We start from the raw sequence: 23902 nt of genomic DNA on the forward strand, positions 1-23902 counted from the left end.
CTTTTTGTTCTGGTAAATATTGTGCAGCTGCAGATAGAATAACATTCCTCACATCAGTCTCTACTTAGGTGTTCAGAGTGGCTCTTTATTGGCTATTAGAGCCAAAAGAAGTTTTCTGTTTTATATTTAAGACCCCCCAACACTCCAAAATCTGACATTCTTACCTCTCTCATGCCACACCCCTACCTTATCCTCCCCACCTGTTGGTCACTTTCAGCACAGGTTCTTTTCCCCACAGATCTGGGAAAAATACGTGCTATCTCATGACCACAGGTTACTTCATTTGGCTTCTTTGCTTTCGTATGAGTACACACCCACCTAGAATTGCCTGCTTCACAGCCTCTGTCTCCAACAAAACTGAACTCCCAATGCAGCTATGCCTTTCAACATCCAGAGTTGAGCATCGAAGGCCAGATGATCAAATGGAAGCAAGTTCCCCTTGGGGTAGGAACAAGGATGCTGCCTGTGGCAGAACAGAGCTCTCTATGCACCAAATGGCTTCCAAGTGAACCCCCCACCTCCACTCCACGTCGCCCCCCTCCCCCTGGAAGGACAGACACTGGGCTTTTCACTTACCCTAGTGAGATGCACAGATATTTGCTTTCTGTACGTGTCATGGTAATGAGGAAGGCTGGGAAGCACTGACTGGGAAGCATCAGCCTCGAAGATAAGCCCTTGCCTAACGTTCAAAGTCAATATCACTTTGTTCCCAGCTTACCTTTCTGTCCTGATCTGCTGACCCCAGGAATGCCTGTGCTCCTTGTCTCAGACTACTTCTGCCACAACTTTGAGGTGAAACTGACATTTCTGCCTATCTGCCGGATGTGTCTCCAGTCACTTTCCACTGGACCCTCCCCTGACTCACTGTGCTGTTGTAAATAGCCTAAAATGTTAGAATCTCATTCAACGTTTTTAACTCCCTCCACCCACATATTTAACTAGGTTATATCTTCATTCCCATTGATACTCCTCTTAATACATTGCCACTGCCATAATCTGCCTTTATTGACCATGCCATTCCAGGTAAATGATTTCATGTCCTAGGGTCTTGATTCTCTCATCTGAAAACAAAGGGAGTCAGGAGTCATGTTCTTTACATGTTATTTGGAATTAGACCTGTGTCTGGAAAGTCAAGTTTTTCATGTCTAAGTTGTGTGAGTTTGGGTAGAAAACATATTCCCTCCAAACCCCAGTCTCTTCACATGTACAGTATATATAGTTCTTTACTGATGGTGTTGCTACACCCTTTCACCTGTGCTGAAAGTGACCAACAGGTGGGGAGGATAAGGTAGGGGCGTGGCATGAGGGAGGTAAGAATGTCAGATTTTGGAGTGTTGGAGGGTCTAAAATATAAAACAGAAAACTTCTGTTGGCTCTAATAGCCAATAAAGATAGATAGATCCATCCTGATGGATAAATGAGATCCATCTTTTTGGTGTGACCTGCACACTGCCAGGCACCTAGTATATATCTGGTATACACTAACTACTGCAAAAGCCTTCAACCTGGTCAATTCACTCTCTAGGGCGTAATTCTTTCTTTGTGAAAATTTTCCACATACCTTCCTCTCTAGCTAATAGAAAATGCTTTCTCAATTTTTGCCCTTTCTTTTACAGTTAGTAAATAATGACAAGTGTGTTGAATGCTACCAATGTGAAGTGCAAGATTGATGGGGACATAGGGAGACCTTATTTGGTTAGGGTGGGCTGGGATGCCACCCCAACTAAATTAGATTGCCCATGCAGAGTTGTTTGACTGAATGACTTTTCTGCTGTCTGGCATTTACCAAGCCTAATGACACCTTTTTGATTTTTCTTTTTCCTCCTGTTTCCCCTCCAACTCACACATACAGAATTAATTAAATGTTTTTTGGTTTCAACTCTTACTGAAAATCTCATCTTGTATTGTGTTTTTGGGATCTGATCATCTTTGAGGTATGATTCTGAATGTCATTTGAGCTTATTCTGTATGACATTCTAGAAAAGTATGTGTGCTAGGCCTTGAATATATTCTTTTAAAAAAAATTCTATAATTTCAAAAGGTAGGAAACATGACAGTAGTGGTTAGTTTTATATTTTATTTATTTTTATTTTTCAAGATGGAGTCTCTCGCTCTTGTTGCCCAGGCTGGAGTGCAATGGCACGATCTCGGCTCACTGCAACCTCTGCTTTCTGGGTTCAAGTGATTCTCCTTCCTTAGCCTCCCAAGTAGCTGGGATTACAGGTGTGCACCACCATACTCGGCTATTTTTTTTTGTATTTTTTTAGTAGAGACGGGGTTTCACCACGTTGTCCCGGCTGGTCTTGAACTCCTGACCTCAGGTGATCTGCCCACCTCAGCCTCCTAAGTGCTGGGATTACAGGCGTGAGCCACCGTGCCTGGCCAATTTTAGATTTTATTAATGTTAGACATAGACTCGTGTGTCATAGAAAACAATACTCAGAGAAAACTACGTACTTAGATGTTTTTGGCCTTTTAGTTAGGCACTTGGCAATGAATGTGTTTTCTAAGTTTGTTAGTTACTTTGATAGATATTCCTGGTCTAAAATCTATTTCTTTTTATTTTTTGTAAGTATTCTTTCTGTCTAACCCCTCTTTAAAATAAAAAGTTATTTAGAAGTTTAATGATTTGGGGGGAGGGGCAGATTCCGGTAATGTGATGAATGAGATGGGGAGGAGCAGTCTTGCAAACCTTTGGTTTAGTAGAGAACCAAAACCAGTTTGGAAGGGGATACAGGTCTCTTTCTAGCCATATGTATTTGACTGAACATGTTTGTTTGGAAAGACTAGTAGTTTTGTAAATCATCCATTGAGAGCCAGCCAGTGATCTCTACATTTGTGAAAGAAAAAAATTGAGGTGGATATGGGTTTCCTTTTTCTATGTGTGTTCGTACTGTTTTGATTGTATAGAGGTAGATATTTTTCTTCATTTTGACTGAAAGTCAGAATTGTATGTATAGATATATTTATTTTCTACATTTTAAGAGGAAGCAGCATGTTTTAAGAGTGAAAGAAAATAAGCTTTGAAAGCAGACACATCTTGATTTGAGTGCTAGTTACTATCATTAGCTTGCTTATATAATCTTGAGAAATCTTTTCTTTCTCCAAGCCTTAGTTTGCCCATCAGCTAAATGAGCACAATACATCCTATATGGTAGGGTTGTTGAGTATGAGTGTTAAGTAAGGTAAGTTAAGTCAACGCAACATAGTAAGAGATCAGTAAGTATCAAATTCCATTCTCACTCACTATATGTAATATAAATAGGTTTAAATCAACAGAGTGAGTTTATCGATAAATGTAGACTTTCTTTGCCATAATACCTTTAAAAAGTTTTAAATGCTTAAATTTACTGTTCTTTCAACTGCCATTTTAGTCTTAGTTCATATCATTTTGTTTTGGCCGTATTTGCTAATGTTATTGGTGGAGTCCTACCATTCTCTGTTGGCTTCATTTATAATTCTATATTTTTTTGGCTGTCTACACATTATTTCATTTTGGGACCTGCTACACTGTTGGATTTTTGGCTTTACTCACCTTTTCCCCCCTTCTCCGCTTTTGACCCATCTCCTCCTATTTCATTTTGGCACCAGTAAAGTAATGGTTCATGTGTATGCTGGAAGCCTACCCCATACATCTCTATGGGTGCAGTATTCCTTTTTATTGTGTTTTATTTTAATGACAAGCTTATATTTCCAGTGTGTGAAAATGCTTTAGAACTTCTTGTTGAATATAGATTAGTTGACATTTTAAGTCTTAGCCCATGTTGTGTGGTTGTGTTTTGGTTTTCTATTTCTTTTTTACTCTTTTCATCATATACCTCGTAGTTTTTGTCATCAGTGAATTATTTTTGAGAATCCTAATGTGCACAGCATTCTGCTGGATCTTATACTAAGCAGTTTAAAGAGACCCTGTGCAATTACCCAACATTTCCTGTGTGCTTGTTATAGGCAGAATTTCATAGAGTACAAATTATCCTCTTCTAGGTACTTGAATCTAAAACAAATATGGACACATAGAGCAAGAAAATAGCTGAACAGTGAGTATGTGAAGAGTAAACCAACAGACACCAGGATTATTCACTATAGGCTAGCCTTCTAGCTCCCAAAATGTTCCCTCCCTGCCAGTCTTCATTGTCTCTCAGTATTCAGATGTCAGCCTCCTTTCCATATTACCTGGAATAATTGCCAAGCAGTCATGCCACTTGAAAATGAGGTAACGAGTCCTTTGATTGAACTGGCAGTTCCACTCCCTGTCATAGCATTCTTGCAGCAGTGTTGTTTATTCATTTCACGGTCTGTTCTCTCAAGAAATAAGCATCAGGAGTGGACAGTGATGTTTGGGGGGATCCCAAGGTACATGGGAGGCAGATCTTACCTCTTTCTGAGGAGGCCACAGAGAGCTGGATAGTCCCTCTGTCTGCTCCCTGGTAGCTGGAATGTGGATCTGTGACTCCATGCAGCCAACTGGAAGCTTAATGCAGGGAATGTGAACTTTGAACTAGTTAGAGATTATTCACTGTGAGGCTTTTGCAAAGGGCACAGGCTGGATGAGTGGCCGTGAGCATCCATGTTCCTGAGCAGACTGTGCTGTGGCCCAATCCTGTGCGTGTCTCCTCTTCAGGCCCCTGCCGGAGCATGCTTCTCCAATCTTACCATTTATCAGTGACCCTTTGGTGAAACTCTCCTCTGTTTAAATTTACCAGGGTACACTTTGTAATACTTGGGGCCAAGAATTTGAAGATAGTAATCGGACAAACAACTAGTAGCAGTGGAGGGACATGTAGCCCTATAGGAAGGGATAGAATTATCATTAAAAACACAGACAAACCAGAGATTGCCTGAAGAAAAAAAAAAAGATGAACTGGAAAGATTCAAAGTAGGCTCTATTGGAGGTATGGAAAACAAGCTTAGCTTTTTATTTTGAAGGTTCCTTCCAGGAGTTGGATACTGTGATCTCTTCGATCAGCATGTTTATATAGTGAGGAGGAAGACTGGAAATGAGAAGAGGAATAAGAAAATGGCAGCACAGCCTTTTGGGATATGGATAAGGGTGGTCTTCCTGCTATAGCAGAGGAGAGGGGGCACGTGTGGCCCATATCGAAGAGTAACTGAATTGGTGGCTGACTGAATTTGGGTCCGAAGCAAAAATAGGATATGAGGACAGGTATAAGAATTTTATTTTGTGCTATGTGTGTCATTTGGCTTTTAAACCGTCTGGAAATAAAATGAGATGAAAACAATCTGCCCTCATTTCTTGGTTGCTTTTCTTAAATATCATTGGCCCAAAGCATAGCCAAGCCTTTTATTTAGAAAATCCTACCTTCAAAAAGTGATAGGTTACACTAATTATATTTGTGCTGTTCTACAGATTTTCTATTTTGCACTGGTCCTTTACCTGCTGCTCGCTGTGCGGGCAGCTAAGGTGAGAGTTTGAAGACTATGGACTTTTAAGCTGAGAGGCTGCTGTGGTCATACAATTTTCAGCACAAAACTTGTTCTCCCTCTAGTGTTCCACTTGCACAGGGATAAGTTGCACAACTTTGTTCCATTTTGAATTCTTTGCAAAATTTGTCTTCATTTCCTCTGTTCTATCAGATTCCTATATTTCCTTGTACTGTTTGGCCAAACTCCATTGTTTTCATCTTACTGAGTGGAACAGTAGATGCTGTTCCAGCTTTGATATTAATTTCCTCTCTAGTACAGCAATTCCGAGTCTGGAGTACATTAGCATTTCAATTTTGAAGAGAGATTTTGATCTCTGAGCACCCTTGCCGTGTGTCTGTTTTCTTGATGGTTCCTTGTGGTTGCTTTCAGTGTTAGTTAGGTTTCTCCAGTTAGGTTTCTGATGCAGATTGAAAAGCAAACAAGCAGTTAATTCTGTGCATCCCTCATTCTTCTGTAAACATGCCTAGTGCAGTGTATTGCCTCTCCAAGTGCTCTTGCTTAATTAACATGCTTTGGTTTGTAAAGGATTGATTTGTTTGGCAGAATTGTCCATAGTTGATTCTAGGAGCAAATTTTCTCAGATATCAATCTGAGGAAATAAATCTCACTTCTCCATGCCTTTTGTTAATTAATTTGTTTCTGTTACCATCAAATCTTTACTTAATAAGTCTGTAAAGGATCTCCAGTGGTGTTGAGATGTCAGTGCTGTTTGGCTGTAAAATTCAAGGATGACATCTAATGTGTGCCTTTCAGTAGAGGTGCAATTTACTTATGTAGTAGATTTGTGAGGAGCATCCATGGAATAGTCATCCCACTATGATTGTATATAACGATTGTATATACAATATACAATATATGTACAATAAAGAAAATGTGCCTCTTAGGGATTAGGAAACCAATGGTCAAATTCCACCTCTGCCATCGTCTGCTTTGGGATTGCAGGCAAGCCACATCATTCGGATGGCTTCCCTTGTGTTGTGAAGGGGGGACAATGTTTTTGCCCTCCTTTTTTGCCAGGCATGGTCCTGTGGAATCATCAATGTGGCAGTGTGATAGTCTCCTTCCTGCCCAGTGTGGATCCCAGCTTGGTCTGTGTTGCTCCCATCCACCTTTGTAGCCTGATCTTCAGCCACATTTTAAATATTATTTGTGCTGCAGCAAACTTTTATTCCACACACACACCATGGCCTTCTCATAACGGGCCACCTGTCCTCTGTTAAGGCTCTTTTGGAATGCTCTGTATGTGCCCCTCAGAACTTCTCCCAGCTTCCCAGCTACACCTTAAATGCCTTCTCCCCTGTGAATTCTTCCTTGTTCTTCCTAATCTGAATTAGGCCTTTTAGTAATCTCTGATACTATGTCATCTTCTGGTCACAATGTTGAATTATAATAGGTCACACATGTGTTCTGTATTCCTGACTAAATTAAACTCAAGGGTCAGGATTCTGTGTTGGGCATCTCTTACTGTGCTAAGAGTGCCCTTGGATGAATCAGGAGTTTTTAGATGTTGACTGGATTGCTTTTGATGAATCAGCCTTAGTTTTTCATATTTGCACAATACTTTTGGGTGTTCTCTAAGGTCAGTTTCACCTATGGAGAATGACATAATTCTGTGTTCCACTGTAGAAATGTAAGTTGGGTATCCTTCAGTCTTGCTACTATAGTCAAAGAGTGACCCCTGGACAGCCAGCAGCAGGTGGGTTTTTCTGCAGTAAGCCTCTGGGGCTCACCTGTTCTTAGAAAGCCAAGTGAAAACACACACACCATGTAGGGTGATAAGAGGCACAATCTCGTACATAGGAGAATTGTGGGGATGAAGTGAAAAATGAATAAGCCAGGAATAGAGAAGGGTGCTAGTACATTCTGTGGCAATGGGTCCTAATGGATGAGTGAGCAGGAGCTTATTGGGATGGTGGGTGAGAAGTGTCTCCAGGTGATGTCCAGAAGGGGGTCTAAGCTTGATGTGCATGGTTGCAGGGGAGTGGGTATGGGATATCCCAAGCCCAGCGTGAAGAGTGGGTGGGGATGCAGAGGATGCTGGTGGAGATGCCCTTTAGTCATGGGGAGATAAAAGAGCTTGGGCTTCTCAGGGAAAATTAAATGCATGCCATAGCAAAATGGCCATAGCAGAGGAGCTTACCTGCCCATCAACCAGTGGCATAATCACGGAGGACGCATCCTAAAATTCAGAGCCTCAACCTCACTCCCAAGAATTCTGATTCCGTAAATCTAGAATGGGACTCAATATTCATGTGTTAGTAATTTATCCCAGTGATTCTGATTCAGGTGGCCAGTGAAGCACACTTTGAGTAAGTGTTGAATTACCTCTAAGAGCCTTGTAACCCAAGGAATTATAAAATTTGCACAGATACGCCTTTGTCCTAGGGAGGAGGATCCTGGGTAGCTCTGTTCAGATACTCAAAGGGATCCATAAGCTCTCCAAAGTTTCAGAACCACTGAGCTAAGACAAAAGCTTGTAATCCAGAATGAGAATAGCAGCACCATGGCAGGAATATTGGAGATCAGTAACCTTTAAGGAAACATTTTGTGTGATAGGAATTGTTGGTGTTTTCAGGAGCCCTACTGGAAACACATTAGGGAAGTGAAGGCTTACCACCCAATTTGTAAATCAGGATTTAGGTTTGTGTTAATATCTCAGTGTTTAAAGGACATACAGTGTTTAGTGGCTCTAGCAATTAACAATTTGTCTATAATAGGATTTTTTTTTTGGAAACACTTCAAGTCCACATCTTTCTCTGACCTAATTAAACCTTCTGGTTTCCCCTGGGTTTTACTTTTTAATTCTGAAGTTAGAAATATATTAAAGTTCAGAGAATGAAGGTCTTTATTACTAATCAGTAAAGATACCACATTTTGCTCTCCTGTGGTTAAGGTCTTGTCTGTATTTCTGTGATAAACATCTCTCTGAAGTTTATAGAGCATATGGAGAAAAATGAGATTGATACAACTTGGTTTTTACTCACTCCCAACCCAAGAATTTTTGAATCAGTGAAGTGTACTGCTGAAAAGTGATGCACACGCCCTCATTTCTCCCCTGAACCCAGGGTAAAATGAACATATTGTTTATACTGGCAAATTCAGTACAGCAAATGGGATGAACTAACTCTGTCAGAGGGACTCTGTGATCAGGGATGTGTTTCCTGTTGATGGCTGAGACAGAGCTATCAGCTGGTAACTGTAGCTTGTCCTTCAGCAGGGGGTTGCAGCTACTAAGCACACATTTGATCATTGGTTTAAACCTTACAGAAATTGAGCTGGTCTGTGAAGCCTCCTCTAGGCAAATTTCTAGCCCCATGAAGGGTTACTATTTCTTAAGCCCAGTCAATATTCCATCTATGCACAAGTGTTTATTCTCTATTCACAACACACACAGTATTAGGTATTGTTAAAGTTAACTGTCCAATATGGCCAAGGGCCAACAATAAGGGTACTTAAAGAATATCTCAAAGAGAAATCCAAGCCACAGATAATCAAATATAAAATTACCCACTCGGACTATTAAAACCAAATATATGGTGACACTTTGGTTAACTTATCCCAGCAACCACAAGTTCTTACAAGTCAGCCGTATGAAAAATAAAGCTTCCTGAGAAACAGAACTCCCTACTCTCTTAGTATATTAAACATATCCCAATGAATAGTTTCTGGATGCAAATAAGGCTCATCCCAGGCATATTATGAAGTCATTGAATTTGATACTGTCTTCTTTTTTTAAACTTATTTTCCACCCACTTTTCATATGTCTAATATTCTTATGTAATCTGTATCAAAATAAGAAATATCTAATATCTAGTTATCCTTACTTGTGGATTGTTTATGTGGCCCTGTGTACAATAGGTCTAAATAAATTTTTTTTTGGAGTAGCTTTGGTTAGAGGACTGGCTATGTGAAGCCATTTTCATATTATGTTCTTTTGAGTTTTAAATTTCAAGCCTCTTTGTTACAGATGGAAAAATGTAAACTTATTCATGTAATTTTAGACATTAGTAAGGAGAGGCTGAGAAGAGGTTTGGGTTAAGGAGAGTTGTACGAAAACTATAATATTAGGTATTCTTCAGTGATCTTTTCAGCAAATATGATGTCATTTTGGATTGACTAGGATAGGAACAGTTACCTAAAATGGGTCCCGGCCCATGTAGGATTGACATTCCTGGATGCCTTGTCCTGTAACCTCAAGTTTCTTACTTTTTCACAATAGATGAGGAGCCTGGCCAGCTCTAGCACTGATCTTCATATCGGTAGGGTCTCTTCTGCCTTCTCTTCTGCTGCTGCTTTTCTTGCTTTAACATTGAGCTTAGCCATCCTTCTTGCTTATATATTTAACATTATTTTATTTAGTTTTTCTGTTATAGCCACTTTCCCCAACAATCCACCTGATCTAACCTTAATTATGTTGCTGATAAAGAATTATTATCTTTAAGGGAAGAGAAGAGAAAAATAATAGCATGTGCAATCTTTGAGTGGGAATATTACCTTAGAGATAATCTAGGCCTGAAAGAGTCTAGTATTGTTAAATATTGATTTTTTTTGTAGCCTAGTCTTTCTGTTGCCCACAGTACCCCAACTTTTAAGTAAATGAAAGTTGAATATGTCTGGTTGAAGCAGGGTTTTAGAAGGGCCTGCGCTGGGTTCGCCCTTGTGGGCTGAGAGAGCCTGAGGATTCTGAGGATCACAGGGTGAAAAACTCAGTGATCCGAGTTGTCATGCTCTTTTACAGACAGGATTGAGACCCAGAAAGGAAAGGAAACCCACAGTTAACTATTTACTAGGTAGCTAGATAGGTAAGTGCATCCTGGGTAGCTAGATAGGTAAGTAGGTCAATAGATACATAGCATAATGTATGTATTTATAGAAACACACACATATATGCAGAATCATTTAATTCTTTTAACGTTCTAGAAGGTAGATGGTTTTATAGATGAGTAGATGAGGAAAGCTTGTAAGTTGATAGGGTTGGACTCACCTATGCTCCTTCTGGTGGCAAATCTACATTCTTTCCACCCTAGCTCCATTCTGCTGCCTGGTTGCCTTGTCCAAAGCCACACACAGGCAAGGGCAGGACTGAAACCCAGACCATCTGCCTCTTGGTCCAGGGTTGTTCTCTCAGCAGACCTGTTCTCTTTAATCAGTGGTAAAATAATACATGCTAAAAAGTAAATGGAATATTGAGTAAACACTCAATTAGAAAAAGAGGGAAAGACGTCCCAGCTGTGTTGACCTTGAGAAGGGTTAATGTTTTTAGTTCCCTATATTTTAGCAACTAATTGGTCATGGAAAAGGATGGGAAGGAAAGCTGATTCATCACAGTTTTTTGTGCTAAGTATTGCTCATAGCTTGGAGAATTGCATGGAATCTAGCTTCCTTATTTAAAAAATTAATAAGGAAAAATTTTTCATTAAAGCATGCTTTCTTTATGGCCTGAGTATTGAAACTTGACATTGAATATGTATTAACTACTTGTATGTTTCATAAATTTGAAATATACAAAATATGTAATTATTGACATTCTTCTCATGTTTGAAACAAAAGCTGCAGACACACTGACTGAGGCACTGAACCAGAGTTCCAGTATGATGCACCTAAAGTCCGTGTGCTTTTTGTTGACTTATGCTGAGGTCTGCCAGATAACAGCCTTATTACGCAGATTCTTAGAATAACAGGCCATTGATATCTTAGTAGATTCTTACATGTAGGTGCTGACTCTCTGGTTTTCTTTTTTTATCTGGCTCATGTAGGTAAAGGAGACCTTCAGGATGAGTTTTTGTTCTTCCTGTTGGCTCTTAACAGCATTTTTCATGTTTATCCTTTTAGCTCCTCCATGTTCCACAAGTTGTCTTCCTTGAGGACAAGGACTTCTTTTTCATCCTGTCCATTCTCTTATCCCCTCCCCTTTTCCTCCCTAGTGCCTGACATCATGCCTGGCACACAAGTCCTTAGGAGGAGTGATGGTGACAGGGAAGGAGGGAGATGCCATGAGTCAGATAAAAAAGGCAAAACTCTAGAATCAGGATTTCTTCTTCCTTTGATGTAGCCAGAGTGTTCAGTGAATGGAGTCCATTAGATGTTTTTTCTTCAGTGCTCCTTTCTAATAAAGATAGAGCAGTAAACGGTTTTTATTCTTAGCTTTGTTACAAAAAACTTTACAAAATTCCATTAAATCTAGCAAGTATTTAATGAGTGGCAAACACCTTTGCAGAACTGGGGATACAGAGATGAACAGAACATTGTCCTTGTTCAATGATCTCCCAGTGCAGTAGAGAAGACAAGCATGTCCAAAGTTACATTGCCCTGCAGTGTAAGGACATCAAGAAAACCTATGTATTTGGCAGTGATGGTTACCACATGGGAAGGAGTGATTGATTTTATCTGTGAAAAGCCCTCAGCAACAGGTACCTGGGAGAGGTGTTGTCCGAGCTGGGATTTGAAAAGCGCACAAGAGTTTTCCAGGCAGATCCTGGGGGAGGGGTGGGACAAGCGCTGAACAGGTGCAGGGACCGCATGAGCATAGGGGTAGCATATGGGCAGGAGGGTCATTGGGGGTGAATTTGCAGATAGTCAGGAATTACTAGAGTGTAAAACTAAAGGGAAGTGGTGGCAAGGAATGAAGATAAAGAGGTAGACTGGGGTTGAATCAGAAAAACAACAGATGTCACATGATTAAAATTTGAGTACTATCCCATGGACAATAAAGGGCTGATGAATAGTTTTAAGTAGTGAGAGAGCATTTTCAGCTGTGTATTTTATAAAAATTCAGCTTGTTGGGAGTGTGTAGGATATACTGGAGAGGGCAGAATCCAGGTTTGAGGGAATGAGTCAAATCAAATGGAAACATGAGCTGAAACTCAAACTGTGGCATGGTAGGAATAGGAGACTGAAAGAAAAATTTAAGCAGTTGTTTAGGAGATAAAGAAGGTGTCAGGCAGAGAGGCAGTCACTCAGCCAATATAGGCAAGATAAATAAAGAAATGTGTGTGACTTTGTTTTCCTGTTTCAGATAGCATGTGCTTGTGACTTTTTTTGATGTTCATCACCTTGTAACAGTGACTACACTTTCACATACACCTCTAAGTTCAAACTTCCCTATTTCCCTGGGAGTTAGGTAATAGATATTACAAAGGACTCATACATTCTATAGGGCTCAAATTCTCAGGGACTTGCTCATGTTCAAAATTGCACCCCAAAATCCTTAAGGAACCTTCTGGGTTGAAGACCAGCATAATGTTTTTCAGTAAGTCCAATAGAGTCATTCCCTGCATCCCCTTGGCATTGGATTGCTGTTTATGCATTTGAGCATAGGATTAAATCGGTGATTTGGATTTTGGACACGGTTTAATTAAAATGCTGATCTTTAAGCATGAAAATTATTTGGACCCCAGTGAAATGTCACACTAAGCAAAGCCTGGAGAAGGAAGGAGCAGAGACTAACTAGGTGGAGGTGGAGGAGCACCAGTTCATATTTCTAATTTCTTAGTTTCAGCTTGTTTGGAGCATAAGATTGTTAGGCTTCTGGACTAAATGTATGATTTCTCTATCATATGCCCCTTCCTTTTCAACGTTGAAATCATGTAAGTTAAACATACCTTTGATATGAAGACTGCATATCTCCTTTTGATGCAAAGAGCAAGACACATGCAACTGATCCAGGACTCTCTATCTCAGTTCTATGATCCCAATTAAATACACTCAACTATACGAGTTCCCCATGGTTGTATTAGAAGAAGTTCTCCTCATGATAGGAAATTGGAATGCATATTTTACTGACAGGCTATGTGAAACAATATTTACTTTTTCCTTATAATTTGATTCTACCCAATGAATATAATGTGTAGAGAAAATGTTCATTGAGGGAAGTACATTTAGTTGAGTTTAGGTTAATCAACATCCAGTGAAAATAAAGAGTTGGCTGTCTGTTTTAAGCTGAATAAATAGCATGGTTTGGCTGTACTGCATATTGGTGAGTTCAGGAGTTTATCAGCTGTCCCAGATAATGGTTTTATGCTAATAAAATGAAGAGATGGATTTGTAAATCATACTAAACTGGCAGAAGTGCTACTGGGCATAAAATGCAATTCTTTTTTTTTTTTAAAATAATTTCCTGGGTATCTCTAACCAGTAACCAGGATTGTTTTCTACCTAAGATATCTCTTCTTGTTTTGAGTAGCTCTACTTAGGAAAAAAATTACAGATCAGAGCTTTCTTAGCATGAAATTTAAGCAAAAAATTCAACACTTTGAACCAGCCATGCTATTCTGTTGTCCTTTTTCATCTGAGAGGTGTTTATGACTGAAAAGCATTATTTAGAGCAATGATCTCTGAATCACTTTCTTCACACCCTTTTTGAGGAATACAGTACAACTCACTGATGTTTAGAAGAAAAGATTTGAACTTCAACTTACATATATTTTCTAATAATACTTAAAAAGGTCAGTATATGCATGCTTGTAATAATCTGCATATGTAGAGCACTACATGATTATATTTTATACATAAACACACATAGGTTGGTTGTACCTTTTTAAGAAAGGATGTCTTCTGAAAAATGTTTGAGACTACTGATCTCTAGAGCACTCTTTCTGGGTCAATGATTAGATTATTCTGGGCCCTTTTTTTTAAAACCACGGATTCCTGGGGCTGCTCCCAGAATATTCTAGTTAAATAGGTTGATCCAGAACAGTGATGACCAAACATTAGAGTGCATCGGAGCCACCTGGAGAGTTGTTGAAGCTCTGGCTGCCGGGCCCCACCCCCAGAGGTTCTGACTCAGTAGGTCTGGGATGAGGCCTGAGAATTTGCATTTCTGAGTTCCTAGGTGATGGTGGCTTGTCCAGGGACCCACTTGGAGAATCACTGCTCTAGTCTGGGACTCAGGACAACAGTGACTTCAGAGATCAGGTCATAAATACCGATTTAGTTTGACTATCTTCTCCCTGAGACATTTCTGGCAGCTGTTTCATCATTTTGTTGTCATTTGTTACTCCTGTTTCTATGATAGAGGCAGACAACTATTTTTTACACTGTCTCTCATTTTCACTATTGTGGTATAGAGGATAAGAGCACCAGTATTATATTCAGATAGATTCACATTTATGCAGGGAATTCATGCAAGTGATTTAATTCAATCCAATAGCAGCTCTATGAGGTATTTATTTGTATGTGGAAAAATCGAGATAGTCAAGTTCTTAATAATTTGGCTGCATCTGTACAATATTTAGGAATAGAATAATACTACTGCACATTAAAGAAAATTTTACTATCAATAAGAAAAATACATCTTCGTTTGTTGCAACTCAGCCTTTTAAAAAATTAGGAATCCGTAGATTTATATGAAATGAAGATGGGGTAAGTGTAATAAATCATAGAAACTTCAAGAACAAAACAACTTATTTCCTTTGTATCATATAAAATATATCCATCGGCAAATAGCACTTCTTATAATAGAGGATAGCATTAGCCATTTAAATGCCTGTGCAATGTGTAAAAACTGCTTGCTAGATTAAATTATGTAGAAGAGCATTTCTATAATGCTTAGTGTCTGATTCACTAAACATCACTGGCGCACTCAAAGTTTAGGAGGCATTATATACTTTTATTGTTTGGCAGGCAATTAAATGTAGAAGTCACTGTGATTTAAAAGAAGAAAGCAGGGCCTCTGCTATGTTGGTATAGTTTTTTTTTTTATTACTCCTAAAATAATTATGTCTATTAAAGCTCACTTTCTGTTTATCCTTTGCATTGTGTAGTTTATAACCATTTATTCTACACAGTTTTAAATTTGAGATAAATAGGATCATCTGAGATTTCATGTAATTTAGGAAAATAGAACATATAACATTAATTCTTTTGGGGGGTACTGTGGCACTATTTTTTGATCTGCCTTCTCTATAGAGAGACCCATTTAATACTTTATGCATTTGATGAAGCCTGACTTAAATGGGGTCATTCTGTATTTGGAACAAATGAGAAAAATGTTCCAGAAAACTCATCAAGGAGTATTACAGTCTTTTTACAAAATAACTTTAAATGGACTATAATTATAACAGGAAGAATGATTGCTAGTGTATGTAAGTCAATTTAACCTGTTAAAGGCAGAACAATTCAAAATATGTGTGTATCTTACAAGTTTATGAAATTAACATTTGATTGTCCTCCACTGGCTTCTTAGAAACAGCACTTTTGAGAGCTTATTTACAATGCAAATCACTGAACAGTTCGTATATAAGCACTATAAATTGTTGTTTACTTACTTTCTAGAGCTTGGTGAAAATGTGTGAGTACAGACCTTGTTTGAATTGCTAGTCCTGCGCTGAAGCTCTTGTGACTTTGGGTGAGATTATTTGACCCTTCTAAACTGCCATTTGTAAAAATAAGAATGTACCCATCAGGATCCAATCAGGAGGAGAAGCAACATAGTAATTTAATTAGGGAACATTTATAACTGTAACGGGGTATTAGAATACAAGAGATGGGTTAGTACAAGCTAAGGAAAGCTCTGAAGAATAAAGGAATAGTAGATATATGGAGCAGACGTTAGCCCAGGGCAGAGACTGCTCCAAGGAGGAGACTCTTTCATTGCTGAGATCCAGGGGAAGGCTGTGGCTCAGTGGATGGCAGAGGAGTTACTATGGGGCTGCACCTGCAGGACTCAGAGGTAATGTGCCCTCTGATTGGCCGTGAAAGCTGTTCATAGGGAATGTTTTGCTGGAGGCACTTGCTACAGAACCACTGGGGCACTGTGCAGGGGCAAGCTGCTGCTACTGGAGGTGCCAGGCAGGGGGGCGACCCTGCATTGTGCGCTGAGGGGCCTGCCAGGGAGCTCAGGGAGGCCACCCCTTCCTCCTGCAGGATCTCTCCTGTACCCTCTACTGATAAAGCTTATACCATCTTGCCCACTAGGACAGAAAACATAGTTAAAGCGTCTGGATACATTTTTGAAATGAAAAGGATTTAGAGCTAAGAGGTGTAATACCTTGATAACTAGTACAGGGAATATTGATGCTTGCCTTTAGAGTTTTTTTTTTAAATTAAAATTAGGTAATACATGTTTATATTTGCATGGTTTTTGTTCTGTAACATGTTAATTGAATCAGACATGTTGAGATAAGAGTCTTACTGGTTGTGAGGAGTCAGTGACATCATAACTATATTTTGCCTTAGGCAGAATCCGACTGGCACATGGTCTGTGTTTGCAAAATGGTAGCTGTTGATACCAGAGAACTTTGTAGCTTACAGGTTTCCCTTAGACTGTGTGGCAGTGCTCTCACACAGTAGTGTTGATTGATAACTTCAAGCTAAATAAACAGTCTTAGGTGATGGCTCTCACCCCAAAACCTTAAGAATACAAGTAGCAATCTTGAAGGATCTTGAAATCAATTTAGTGGATCTAGAACCTCCTTTTAGAACAGAATGATAAATATTTGTATATCTCAGTAGAGATAAATTTGGTTTTTAAAGTGTACAAATGATTTACATGTACTGGCTCCAGATGTCATGACTATGAGTCACAATAAAAAAAACAATTTTTAATATACTGCTTTAAATGGTGGACTCTAATTCTTGTCAGTTTGTTTTCTGTTGTTTTGTCTCCAGGCCTGAAGCTTCAGTAGGATGTAGAATGGTCACATAAGGTTTCCTTTGGGGTGAAAATAGGCCATTTTCTTTATAGCTTATGACTTAATGATTTCATACTACTCTTGGATCAACTGAATCATCCTCAGCTGTTCCAAAGAAATAAAAAAGATAAATATCCTCCATTATGCAAGTGACAATATTTTATTTTCATAAATCAAGAATGACCTTTATCAACAACTAGCCTTGCTGTCTAATAATTGCCAGGAAAAAAAAGAAAGAGAATTCAACTTTTGTAAGTCAAAAGCCATAATTTGTGGAGACTTCATTAACATTTAACTTGCTTATAGTTTTCAGCCAGACTAGAAAAATGAACAAGTTCATTGATTTTGTCACATTTTGCAGTTGATTCTTTCTGGGATACGCCAGGACAGGGCTGGATGGTTTGTGGAGGAAGGTTAAGATTGTTTTCATTGTTCAGATGTTTATTATATTATGCTTCTTTTGGAAATTTCCAGGCAAAATAATTGCAGCCAGATTTTGCATAGAACTTTGGGGGATTCATTACCTATCCTTTTAAAAAGACTTTATTGGGTGTTGATCATGCGTACTGCTCTAAGGAGTACCAAGGTGACTAAGACACAGTTATAATCAATATTGCTTTGGAGCAGATTTGCTACTCTGCCTATGGGCTTTTCTGTTCTGAAACTCTGTGATTTTCAGGAGAGAATATTGGGCCCAACTCCATTTTCTTTGATTTCTAAAACATGTAGGATCTGCGCATGGTGGCTCCTGCCTTAATCTTAGTCCTTTGGGAGGCTGAGGTGAGAGGATCACTTGAACTCAGGAGTTCAAAATCAGCAACATAGGGAGATCTCCTCTCTATCAAAGGAAAAAAAAATTAGCTAGGCAAGATGGCATGTGCCTGTGGTCCCAGGTACTCTGGAGGCTGAGGTGGGAGGACTGCTTGAGCCTGGGAGATCAAGGCTGTAGTGAGCTAGGACTGTGCCACTGCACTCAAGCCTGAGCAGCAGAATGAGATCTTGTCTTGAAAAACACAAAGAATAAAAAGCATGTGGGTCTGCACTTCAATAACAGCACACACTACCTGCAGTTTTTAGTTGAAGTAAATGTGCAAACTTATAGTAGCCCACGAAGGCATTGTTGAGAGCAAGAGTATCCACAAAGATATATATATATATATATATTTTTTTTTGAGATGGAGTTTCGCTCTTGTTGCCCAGGCTGGAGTGCAATGGCACGATCTTGGCTCACTGCAACCTCCACCTCCCGGGTTCAAGTGATTCTCTTGCCTCAGCCTCCTGAGTAGCTGGGATTACAGGCATGCGCCACCACACCTGGCTAATTTTGTATTTTTAGTAGAGACGGGGTTTCTCCATGTTGGTCAGGCTAGTCTTGAATTCCTGACCTCAGGTGATCTGCCCACCTCAGCCTCCCAGAGTGCTGGGATTACAGGCGTGAGCCACAGTGCCTGGCCCATAAAGATAATTTTAAAGCATATTTCAGTTTTAATCTAGAATACACTGGGCTCCCACCAAATCAAGCTTGTTGACTTGGAGTGTGGTCACCTACTGTCATAAGATGTTACTGAATGGGCCCTCAACTTCGTTGCTCTGTTCTGAGGGATGCTGTTGAGAACTCTGTTCATTAACTTCCGGCAATTCCTTCTTGCCAGGGTTCTGGGAAAGAAGATAGTTCTCTCTGAATTTAGGGTTAGGGTAGTTGTGTATCTTCTTGGTCTCCAGTTTGAGAGATACTATCCTGTAGTGTTAAGAATATGGGCCCCTTATGACTGGATGCCTGGATTCAAGTATCTGCTTCACAACTCTCCAGCTTTGAGACCTTGGACAGACTGTGTAACCTTCTATGCCTTGGTTTCTGTATCTGTAAAATGAGGATCATAGTATCTACCTCATAGACTTGGTGTGAGGATTAAACAAGTCCTGGGTAAATGTTAGTCTCTATTATCAGATTTATATATTATTTTATAGATACTGTAAATTGTATGATCAATCATATTTTCTTCTTTGCACCCCAAAACTCAAAAGTGAAATCCGTGGATAAAATCCGGTATGTGAACTTAGTGACTTTTTAAAAAATTTTTTGGTGGTGGGTGGGTGGAGTCCTAGCCACATTTCTGGTGTCCCTTTCTTTGCTCTACTTCCCTTGCCTTTTAGCTTATACTTGTAACAGTTTTATCGATTGAATTTTTATGTTATTGTGTTGAATTGCATGTCTTGGAACAGTATAGGAATCATCATTGTCATCAATTACCTGGGTATTTGCCATCCATTGACACTTCTTTTTGCATAGTAACTCATTCTTATCTAGAACCTGTGTGTTGTATTCAAAGTTGCTAAGGAAAAGCCTTTCCCAAGGTATGATGGAGACATGCAGGTACACGTGTGTGTGTGTGAGAGTGAGAGAGAGAAAAAGAGAGAGAGAATGAGTGATGCAGAACATCACCCCACCCAGCTTATATCAACTTTCCTCCATCTTGTATATGACTTTGGTTTAGTTGTGATTCCCCCCTGTGAAACACAAATAATTTACTTTGATTTAACAGAGGAATATAGTACGACCATGGACTGCTGGGAGCCAGTCCAGGTGTCACAGTTCTGGAGAAAAGTTAGGGAGTCTGTTGCTGACCATACTCCTATAGATGATGGCAAAATTTGTCTGTGTTATTCAGAAAATCAAGGAGACTGTATTTTTAGAAATGCATCCTTTTACTGTGTTTCAGGGGACTTTGCCTCCTTATCATATTTTTTTCATTGTCCCCGATAGCATTTCCTTGAAGAACCTCACTAACCGCCTGTTCTTGGCACTTCCATGTTTAATAGAGGCACCCACAGGGTGTTACCTATATGAATGCTCACAACTCTTCATCTTCTCATGAAGTGCACTTGGAAATTTTTGATTATATATTCCAACTAGTTGCAATGAAATGAACTCCTGAGAGTGCTTTGTTCTATGAGGTATATCTGGCAAGAAGGATTTAAGAACTGATAATAATTGATGCTGGTTGAACATGCCTGACTCTTGTTACACTGACTTTATATTTGCTGTCTTATTTAACTGTCAGAAATACCATGTGAGGTATGTGTTATCTCTGTTTTATAGGTAAAGAATCTAGACTTGGGAGACTAAATTATTTGTCTAAAATCACCAAGCTAACAGTTGAAGAATTGGGATATGCGTGTGTTTGACTCAGAACCTATACATTTTGCTATTACCCAAAGCTGTCCTGAAAACTGAAAGCTTAGTTGTTCTTTCTTTACTTGGTTATTTTAATTCTGATGTCATTTACTTTAACTCATCTTATTTTAGCTCAATAAACCATCTTTGTTATTTTGGGGGGTCCCACATCTGTTGAATGAAGGCTAGGGGTGGATCTAAAAATTGGTGTGCAGGGAAATGTATCCTCATTGGGCAATATGAAATTCATAGTTGATCCCATTTTCCAATAGTTCAATAATCCTTCATGGGTCCAGAAAGAACCATATCATACTTTATTTGTTTCATTTCAAGTGATAAGAACAGCTTTATGTAATGGGAAAATTATAACCTGGCACCAGTGTTGTATTAGTCTTCTGGGTTTGCTCTCAGCCACACGTGCATGCTTTTGCTTTATATGTGGTTCTATTTCAGTGCAATAGTGGTTTTGTAAACCAGGTCTGTAGCCAGCCTTAAGTTGTTTTGTGGATGCTTGTCACTATTTCTCACTGTTTAAGATCGCACTGTAGGACTTTTATCTGAGCGCTGTTTCCACTGGGGGACCTTCTCTGTCAAAATTGAGGATTTCATTCTTTTTGAATATTATTAGTGCTGTTGCTATTTGAGCTTATTGCTACAATACTGAAGCTGTTTTCTACATCAAAATTAGGGTTTGCAACCAAGAGACAATATTTCTCATAAATGTTTGCAGTCTTCTAACATTTCATTGGAAAATTGTTAGTATTATGCATTTGAAACAAATCCATTTTGTTTCTGGAGTTGTTAAAACTCAGTAAGAGGGCAATATAAATGACTAGTTGTTGTCAAGTGAAATAATTGAATTAAGGCTGTATCTTTTGAGTTGTTTTGTTCTCAATGGAGTGTTTAGTTGAAATAAGTAATTGTTAAAACTGTTAGAGAAGACAGTGTCCAGGGACACTAATTTCACCATCAGATCTGGAGCTAACAACTAAGACAAAGCTAGAAAAGCGGGGACAGACAGTCTGAGGTTCCTTGATGCTATCATGTTTAACATTGTTTATCAGAGCCTTGGAGGCAGATGTAGAAAGCGTGCTCATCAGATTTGCAGACAACACAAAACTAGGTAAGATGGCTATTACCAGAATTGAATGACAGTGTCAGAGTTATAGATGGAGTGATGCACAAAAGCACGAGATGGGATTTAGTAAGCATAAATGGAGAGTCCTGGATTTAATTCAGAAAACCATTTACTTTGTTACAAAAGTGGAGAGATGACTCAACGGCAGTGGTGTGCAAAAGCCATATGGGATTTCAGGCTCGCAGAAGCTGAGAATGGACCAGCACCCTGTATGCACTGTTGAGAAGAGAATGCGGTTAAGGGCAGTAGCCTGTTGAATTCTAAACAGCTGCCAGGATGGTTGAAGGGCCTGTAAACCTTTTAGTAGCAGGAATTGCAGGGAGCAAAGCATACTTTGCCTGTTGCCTGGAGAAGTGAAGACTTAGAACATGACAGCTCTTTTCAAATAATCAGCTTTCCTGTGCAAAAGCTAAAATCTTTCTTTCTTTTCTTTTCTTTCTTTCTTTCTTTCTTTCTTTCTTTCTTTCTTTCTTTCTTTCTTTCTTTCTCTCTTTCTCTTTCTCTTTTTCTCTCTTTCTTTCTTTCTTTCTTTCTTTCTTTCTTTCTTTCTTTCTTTCTTTCTTTCTTTCTTTCTCCCTTCTCCTTCCTTCCTTCCTTCCTTCCTTCCTTCCTTCCTTCCTTCTTTTTTTTTTTCCAATTTTTTCACAGGATAGAGCAAAGATAAATGGGTATACATTCCAAGAAGCAGAGTTTGAGCCTTTTTAAGGGGGGATGTTCTACATAGGATGCTTTACAAAATTCTGAGTGCCTCATCTGTTCAGAGGCTGGCTGGCTGGCTGGGAAGTTGTACAGTTGACCTAAGCATTTGGATAGAAGTTGGACCAGGTGACTTCTAACATCTGTTTTTGCTCTGAGGTTGGACGATGGCTGTTTTACTTATCTTCTTGCCAACAGGACACACATTGTGGACGTAATGTAAAAATATTCTTTTTTTTTTGAGACGGAGTCTCGCTGTGTCCCCCAGGTTGGAGTGCAGTGGCGCTATCTCAGCTCACTGCAAGCTCCGCCTCCTGGGTTCACGCCATTCTCCTGCCTCAGCCTCCCGAGTAGCTGGGACTACAGGCGCCCGCCAACACGCCCGGCTAATTTTTTGTATTTTTAATAGAAACGGGGTTTCACCATGTTAGCCAAGATGGTCTCGATCTCCTGACCTCGTGATCCGCCCGTCTCAGCCTCCCAAAGTGCTGGGATTACAAGCGTGAGCTACCGTGCCTGGCCAAAAATATTCTTAAATTCATGTTTTCTTGAACCAGATCACTTAATTGTCATCAGTGGCAAACAATTATAATTTTTTGAATTAATATGATTAATAGCATTATATGGATAGTAGAATTTTCATAATAATTAATAAGATCAATTTGATTAATCACTTTCCCCATATGAAACATGGAGAAAAGATCTGATACTATAAAAAGTAACAGGAGGCATTCAAGAGGATATGAGATGGGACAAAATCATCAGCGTGCTGAATGCTATTGATGCTGAAACAGCTGAATTGCTGTGTATATGCTGCATTTTCTATTATTCTTTGTTTTTTTATTTAAGTAGTTTCATTTCTAGTACCAGAATTCAGCAGATGTTTACCACATGCTTAGTCTTGAATTTATTTTTCCCTTTAAAACTTGTGTGGACTGTAAGTGAATTGATCATCTCTTTTAATTTTGAGACCTCAAATCTCCAAAGTATTAAAGTAAAACGTGTTTCTTTGTTAGATTTAGAATAATTCTTCGGAAAATATTCTGCAAGCTGTACCATGGTTTGTACTGCATTTTGTCCTCTACTATTGTGCCAGGATTGTGGTGAAAGCATTTCTTTTTTTATTTTTTTGGACAAATTATAAATGTTTTTTCTTTATTGAAAACATGTTTAACAGTTAAGTCAGTTCTCTTAAAATTTTGAATGCAAGAGCAATTTTTCAAATTCCTATACATCTGGAAACTACGAATTTTAAATTTGCTTAGGTCTTTCTTTTTTTTCTTTTCTTTGTTTTTGTTTGTTTCTTTGTTTGTTTGTTTTTTGAGACAGAGTTTCACCCTGTCTCCCAGGCTGGAGTGCAATGGCATGATCTCAGCTCATTGCAACCTCTGCCTCTCGGGTTCAAGTGATTCTCCGGCCTCAGCCTCTCGAGTAGCTGGGATTACAGGCACCTGCCATCATGCCCAGCTAATTTTTGTGTTTTTGTAGAGATGGGGTTTCACCATGTTGGCCAGGCTGGTCTCAAACTCCTGACCTCAGGTGATCTGCCCACCTCAGCCACCCAAAGTGCTGGTATTACAGGCATGAGCCACCATGCCCAGCCAGGTCTTACCTTCAGTTGGCTTCTACCAACATTAGATTGCTTTTGGAGAGCTGTGTAATACAGCGGTGTGGGTGATGCATGGTTAATACTCAGCAGCAGCACTCGGCAAGGGATCACTAAGTGTTGGATGCACAGCTCCTGAGTGGAAAGACCTAATCATATATAGTTTGGCATCAAACTTGGCATCAAGTCTAAGGCTTCCTGCAATCATCGTA

General features: G+C 39.3%; 1 protein-coding gene across 6 annotated transcripts in view; it reads left to right on the forward strand.

Moving 5' to 3' along the window:
* Positions 1–23902, forward strand: part of PTPRM (protein tyrosine phosphatase receptor type M) — an 840314-nt gene that overhangs the window by 182981 nt on the left and 633431 nt on the right. The gene's annotated exons all lie outside the window — the stretch shown is intronic.

This window comes from Hylobates moloch, unplaced genomic scaffold (genome assembly GCF_009828535.3).
Source record: "Hylobates moloch isolate HMO894 unplaced genomic scaffold, HMol_V3 SCAFFOLD_5, whole genome shotgun sequence".
NCBI lineage: Eukaryota > Metazoa > Chordata > Mammalia > Primates > Hylobatidae > Hylobates > Hylobates moloch.